The sequence below is a fragment of the Lactuca virosa genome, chromosome 2 (genome assembly GCF_052849685.1).
Source record: "Lactuca virosa cultivar CGN04683 chromosome 2, Lactuca_virosa_CGN04683_v6, whole genome shotgun sequence".
Classification (NCBI taxonomy): Eukaryota; Viridiplantae; Streptophyta; class Magnoliopsida; order Asterales; family Asteraceae; genus Lactuca; species Lactuca virosa.
This window is the reverse complement of record NC_136427.1, coordinates 291,495,602-291,502,708: the sequence shown is the minus strand read 5'-3', so window position 1 is coordinate 291,502,708 and position 7,107 is coordinate 291,495,602. Positions and strand designations below refer to the sequence as shown.

At 39.7% G+C, this 7,107-nt stretch overlaps 1 long non-coding RNA gene across 1 annotated transcript; it reads left to right on the top strand.

Annotated features, from left to right (window-relative positions):
- Positions 1 to 514: 514 nt before the first annotated feature.
- Positions 515 to 1,076, top strand: LOC145157099 (uncharacterized). The gene is made up of 3 exons (XR_013737088.1): positions 515 to 661; positions 751 to 903; positions 981 to 1,076. It is a non-coding gene; the product is annotated as an uncharacterized LOC145157099 (long non-coding RNA).
- The last annotated feature ends 6,031 nt before the right edge of the window (positions 1,077 to 7,107 follow it).

The window sequence follows — 7,107 nt, the reverse complement described above, 5'->3', positions numbered from 1 at the left end:
ATGATAAAAGCAGGATTAGAGTGGTTTGTAAAGGGACTATACTAAACCTTGGGATATTAGAAACAGGTGGGACCAGCAAAAGTAATGACAAAGTGGGACCAATTCAAAAGAAAAAGAAAGTCAAAGATGGTTCTATTCATAAATGCCCATGGGTCCTACTAGTGAGTAAGTGGAAAAAGACATTAACTGGACTGTTAAGTCGTATGAAAGGCAACATACATGTCTTCAGGCAAGGAAAATTAGGGCATGCAACTACAAGTTTCTCTCTGAACAGATTATTGACACAATGGAGTCAAACCCAGAAATACCACTTGGAGCATTACGTGAGATGCTTGAGAAGAAATACCAAGTTGGATTGTCAGACATGAAAGTTCATAGGGCAAAAACGAAAGCCCTAGAATCAATTAGGGGAAATTTTGTTGCTCAGTACTCGTGTCTAAGAGATTACTTACAGGAGGTGCAGACTAGAAATCCAAACACCACAGTCAAAATTCAAGTGCAAAATGAACCATGTTATGCATCTGAGAGCAGGGTATTTGAACGGGTATACATTTGTCTTGGTCCACTGAAAAGTGGATTTACAGCAGGGAAAATAGATTTACTAGGGCTTGAGGGTGCATTCATGAAGGGTCCATACCATGGTATGATTCTGACAACATTGGTATGTGCATAATCATTTTTTTGTAGTTCATTAATGTTTGACAATAGTTAAATGTTTGCTTATTACTATGTTTGACATGATTAATTCAGGGTTTAGATGGGAACAATTGCACATACCCTTTGGCATATGCAGTTGTTGAAGCAGATAACTTTAATTCATGGACCTAGTTTTGAACTAACTTGGGAGATGATATTGGTTTGTATGTAAACTCTAACTTCACCTTCATATCAGACAGACAGAAGGTAAATCCAGTTCTCCATTCACTTTCACTTGCATGTTTAACAATTCAATAAGCAACTTCACTTTTATGATGATTTAGGGGTTATTGCCAGCACTTGAAAAACTTTTCCCAGCAACAGAGCATAGATATTGTCTAAGGCATCTTCATGAGAACATGAAACGTAACTGGAGGGGCAAGGAATTCAAGGATTATCTTTGGAATTGTGCAATATGTATGATAGCTTCATTTTATTTACTTCTTTTCATAGTTTATTTTAGCACATTTCATTCGCATTTTAGTTAATTCCCATGCATATTTTCCTTTTTGTTATTTTATGACCATTTCGGGTACTTTCTAGTTTCTTGAGCATTATTGCAGATTTTTTGGAGACTAGCGGAGCGGGATTTTTGGGAGGCGATTGATTAGAAGGGCAATGGGACTTTGGGCTTGATGGCTATGGAGATGATGCAAGAAGTGAGCTTGTCAATTATTTGAAGGCTTGGAAGAATTAAACTTTAATTTTGCAAGATGCGGGGGGGGGGGGGGGGGGAGGGGTGAAGTGTGCGGAGGCTGATCATCGGGCGATTACAAGAGCTTTGGAGGATTTGAAAAAAGTCAAATTGGGCTCAAATTGAAGAGAACTTGAAGAAAAATAGGCTAGAAGCTGATCGGACTCGAACTGGGCCAATGAAATAGCTGTGGGGGCCCAAAACTTGAAGAAGCCCAAAAACCCCGTCATAGTCACGCGGCCCGCGTAAGAATCCACGCGGCCCGCCTGGGTTCCTGCAGGGGCAATTTCGGGATTTCATTTGGAGCTCTATATTGGGAAGGTTGGTGTGCCTCTTCAGCCTTATCTTTTACATCCGATTTGGAGGCATTCTCTCTGGAGTTTTGGAGCATTTTGAAGGCCAAGAACCCTCAAGAACTTCATCATTTTCTCCTCTTGATTATTGTCAAATGTTTGGTATAATCTTATCTAACTTTGTTTTCTTGAGTTTAGCCATGCTTGGCTAAACAAATCTTGGTTGACTTTTGTTGAATCCTTTGAACTTTTGTTGAATATTGAAGAATCCATGAATTTGTGTTTGAATCTTTATGAAAATGTTTTGTGTTTTAACATCTTATCATCGCTTGTATGTTTTTATTCATGAGTTTAAATGTGTTTGTGGTGATTAGTTGGATAATTTCTTGATTAAGTAAAGGATCTTCATATTAGAAAGCAACAAGTGATTCTTGTGTTAGTTTTACTTCACACAATCATAAAAACATTTTCTCCAACATGGTAGTGGAAGCTTTTGACTCCTCTTGGATTTGGTGACTTTTTGGTTCTTAATGCTAGTTGACTTTCACTAATTACATGCTTATTGGAATTAGTGACTTTGACTAAGGAAATTGTTATGAGCTTCTCTAACCATTTCAACAACTAAGAAAAGTCTAGGTAATCTCAAGCTCCTTGGATTACTATAGCCAAATTAAGGGTTTAAATCAAGTATTGCACCATTGGATTCTAATGATATGTTCATCAAAAGTCAAAGTGAGGAAACCTTAAGTCAACCATCTTTCTCTTATTGATTTCACATCAAATTCTTATTTTTGCCAAATTGTTCATTTAAGTTCTAGTTTAATTCTAGTTTTAATTTAAGTATTTCAAAAAGATCAAAACCTCCATTTTTATTTTATTGTCATTTTACAAGTACTTTTGCAAAGAGATTTTCCATAGAGTTATAAATTGAACCAATATCCGTGGATCGACCCATTTACCACCATACACTATTTTAGTGTAAAAGATTTAGGGTTATTTATTTTTGTTGGCCTCGACAACCACCAAATTTTGGCACCGTTGCCGAGGATTGGTTTATTTTTAATCAATTTGTTTCTCTATGCCCAAATCTCAACGTACAGGTGCTTTGATTTATAATCCTGAAATTGAAAAAGAAGCAAGATGGTTGGCGAAGGAAAAGAGAATAGAACATGGTCAAACTTCAAATCCTCACAGGGATCCGGAGGTTGAAACCGCTTCATCAAGTGACACGGAACCCGATTCTAGTCCCGACCCTCGTCAAGAAATTCCCGAAACACCACCTCTACAACAAAATCCACCCATTATTGAACCAATCGCAATGGCGGACGGAGGAGAATCTCCCGAAAGAACTTTGAGGCAAATGTTGGAAACCGATGTTACACAAACTCCAACCGGTATCAATTACCCGGTTTTGGAAGGAGGTTCGGAATTGAAGTCAAGTCTAGTCCATCACCTCCCAACTTTTCATGGATTGGAGAATGAAGACCCTCATAAGCATTTGAAGATGTTCCACATTATTTCCACTAGTATGAAGCCATAAGGGTTAACCGATGACCAAATCAAATTAAGGGCATTCCCCTTTTCCTTGGCCGATAGAGCAAATGATTGGTTATTTTATCTTCCACCGGGGTCAATCAACTCATGGAACGACATGGCAAGAGCATTTCTTGATAAGTTCTATCCCGCCTCGAGAGTCTCAAGTCTTAGAAATGAGATTTGTGGAATCCGCCAAGGTCAAAATGAGACTTTTCATGATTATTGGGAGAGGTTCAACAACTTGTGCTATAGTTGCCCACAACACCAAATTCCGGAACAAATCCTCATTCAACACTTCTATGAGGGATTGTTGCCAATGGAAAGAAGACTAGTTGATGCCTCAAGTGGTGGTGATGTCTTTAGTAAAACTCCACAACAAACAAGACAACTTTTCAACACTTTGGATTTGGTGGCTCTCATTCCACTTCCACCATTTGGCAAAGATGGTGCATGTAAGGACTCGGTGGGCCAGGCGTAAACATGGATGAATGATTGAGGAGGCCTTGGAGGAAGATGATTAGTAGCGTGGCTCATGAGTGATTTGCTGCCAAAAATTGTGTTCGTTAAAGGTGGCGGGCCAAGGATCCTGTTGGGAGTAAGTGTTATCCACAGGGGTACCCATTAAGTTCTAGTTTAATTCTAGTTTTAATTTAAGTATTTCAAAAAGATCAAAACCCCCATTTTTATTTTATTGTCATTTTACAAGTACTTTTGCAAAGAGATTTTCCGTAGAGTTATAAATTGAATCAATCTCCGTGGATCGACCCCTTTACCACCATACACTATTTTAGTGTAAAAGATTTAGGGTTATTTATTTTTGTTGGCCTCGACAACCACCAAATTTTGCCCAGCCTCAATATCAGCCACAACAGCAGGGGGGACACGAGATCCCACCATATTTCCCCCCTAACTTCTTCGACCAATTCGCCACGATGTTCTCCACGGTTCAGCGCATCGATACTCAGACGCAGGAGAACACCCGAGCTATCCAGTCTGTGGCGGCCCGTGTCGATCAGCTGGAGCAGTCCTTCCCACCCACGTCTCGCCAGGTCCAGGATATGTGGGATTACCACTATCGCCACAAACATTTCCCGCCCCCGACCCTCCGATTTAGGTCATTTCCGCCCTTTCCTTAAGCATTGAGGACAATGCTTGTTCTTAAGCTTGGGGTGGGGCATTTCCCTTTTGCTTTTACTTTTTCATGCATTTTTTTAGTTAGGTTGCATTTCATTTTATTTTTAAGCTAATTTGCATTCAATTTTTTCTTATTTTTTTTCAAAAAATTCCAAAAAGATTTTATTTTCTTCTTTTCTACTTTTTATTTTTTGCATAACATTTAGCTTAGGGCATTAGCATTCATGCACTTTTGTTATCTGTTTATTCTCACCCCCCCTTGGATGCCATGGAACAGGTTCACAGTTATTGTATCATTATTGGTCCAGGATCTTGTTGCTATCTCACCCATCGAACCGGGACCACTAGCTGCAGTTCGGGACTTCATACTTGGGACCAGATGCTGGAAGCTTAAAGGGGTAAGTGATCATGGTCAGGTAGTTTCATGAAGAATTATGCATGCAATACTAACAACTGTAGGATATACTATAACAATGGATGTTCTTAGCCTTGCGGTCACTACCGCCGAGAGGATCGCACTTGATCATGTTTGAACCATTAGGATGAAGCACTGGTGCTTCTCCCCGAGTAGAATCCATATCCAGTCTTTTTACGTCACCATTTTATTTTTGCGATTTACTTAGGATTTTAGAGAGTCTTAGCCCACATTTGGGCATTTTCGTTATTTTTGAAATTTCGCAAGTTTTAAAAGGAGCTTACATATTTACGCTCCATACATGGCCATTTTCACACTTAGACCATTCAGATTATATTACTACCCTCTCGGTTCCACTTACATAATTTTGGGAACCAAATTTTGTGTTTTAAAAAAAAAAAAATTCAAGCTGCAATTATCTTAGATAGGTGACCGGTTCAATTATTGAACAAACTTTCCTACATTTTGGTCACCCGACGTTTGCTATCCATTTATTTAGGTTTGTCTTATTGTATATAGATCGAGTTGTTTATTTTCGCAAATTGGTGATGTTAGAGAGACTGTGGAGTCGGATACTACGGGAGGTTTGGGCCAACACTAAGTGAACTGATTCCTACAATGGTGCCCGTACGATGAAACCCAATCACATTTGAGAGTGGCCAACAGACGTGAGATCACGCAACTTTCGTGATAAGAGTGTGCGCTTAAAGAAGAGCTCCACACGAGCCCATCCAGTTGCTTTCTCCCTACTACAAATGTTCTTCATTGTATGCAAGCTCCATTGGGGCTGCGACTGACCATCCCTCCTTACTCACTGTAACACCCGTAGATCCGGGCTAGTCAATTTAGAGACGATAAGCATCAAAAATGACTTTTTGATGGAAGATTATTTAGAAGGATTAATCTTAACCAAGTTGTAGTATATGTCTCAAGGTTTCTGGATATATAAAGAATGCCGAAATCCGAGTTATAACGAAGAAGTTATGACCTGTCGAAGTTTCACGACAAACCGGCACGGTGCCGAATGTCGTAAAAAGTGAGTTTTTGATAAACTACTTTTTAGCCTTCGTAATCTAAACGAAACTCGTAGTATTCGTTAAAACGAGAAGTTCGATAAAAAGAACGCCCAAATCTGACTTCGTATGAGGAAGTTATAATTTTTCTAAGTTTCAGCTTAGTAGTAGACAGCTAAAAACTCGAATTTTAGATCGAGTGATTTTTAGCCGACACAACCTAAACGAGAATCGAAGGTCTCGTCATTAGTAGTACAACGGTAAAAAGTCTGACGAAAACGGACGTCGGATGAAGAAGTTATGAATTTTTAACGGATTTACCAGTCCCGGTCTGTTAAAAATAATAATATAAAAATAAAGTCAAAATTTTCCGACGAAATCTAAACGAAAGTTGTAGAGCATAATTTTCTCTACGCGTGCATATAAAGAACGTCAAAAACGGAGCCCGTATGAAAACGTTATGGATTTTACAAGATTTGGCACAATTTTCGAGAAATTTCGGATGAGTCATCTTTGGACACGTCACCCTCGCATGCGAGGCTTACACGTGTCGGACATGTGCTCGCTGCTGATTGGACCGCAGTACGCGTGTCACCCTCTGATTGGTCCGAAGTCGTCACCCTTTTTCCCCATTGGACCGAAGCTCGGTCCACTAAGAAGCCTCCAGCTGTCCGAACCGAGGCCTCGCAGAAGCTGCCGTGTGTCCGAGCCAGCTGCTTCGCTCCGCGGTCACCACCTGGGCTTCGCTGCTGATGCCACGTGCCTCGCTGACTCCTCCTTCTCGGCCGAACCCTCGCAGCTCTCCCCTATAAATAGTGGCCTTGCGAGATTACCCGGGTATTTTGAGTATTTTGCCATTTTTCACCCATTATTCCATATTTTTACTATTTTGACTTCCCCCGAAGCCCCGAGATTATTTCCAACGCCCGAAACACGCCCCGAAGTGCCCGAAGACCCGGAAAATTTATCTTTTCGGTTTTGAAGCCCGACCTTTCGCAGAGCCCGGTTTCTCAATAAAACTCCCGGTTTTATTAGAAACGATCGTTTTAGGAAACGAATTGTTGCCCGATTTTCATTAAATCAGGTGAGTGTGTAGTCACATTCATCTTACACATAGATATGAAATATTTTATATAAAATACGTGCTCTGTGTATATATGTTGTTTATTTATTTAAGATGGATGTTGAATGAATGTTTTATACATGTTTAAAATGATTTAAAATGTATATATATTTTATCTTCAAATATGTTGGGTAAAACATGGGTAGATAAAGTATGAGGGATAAAAGTACAGTATAGATGTACGTTGGTAGCTATGAATTTAG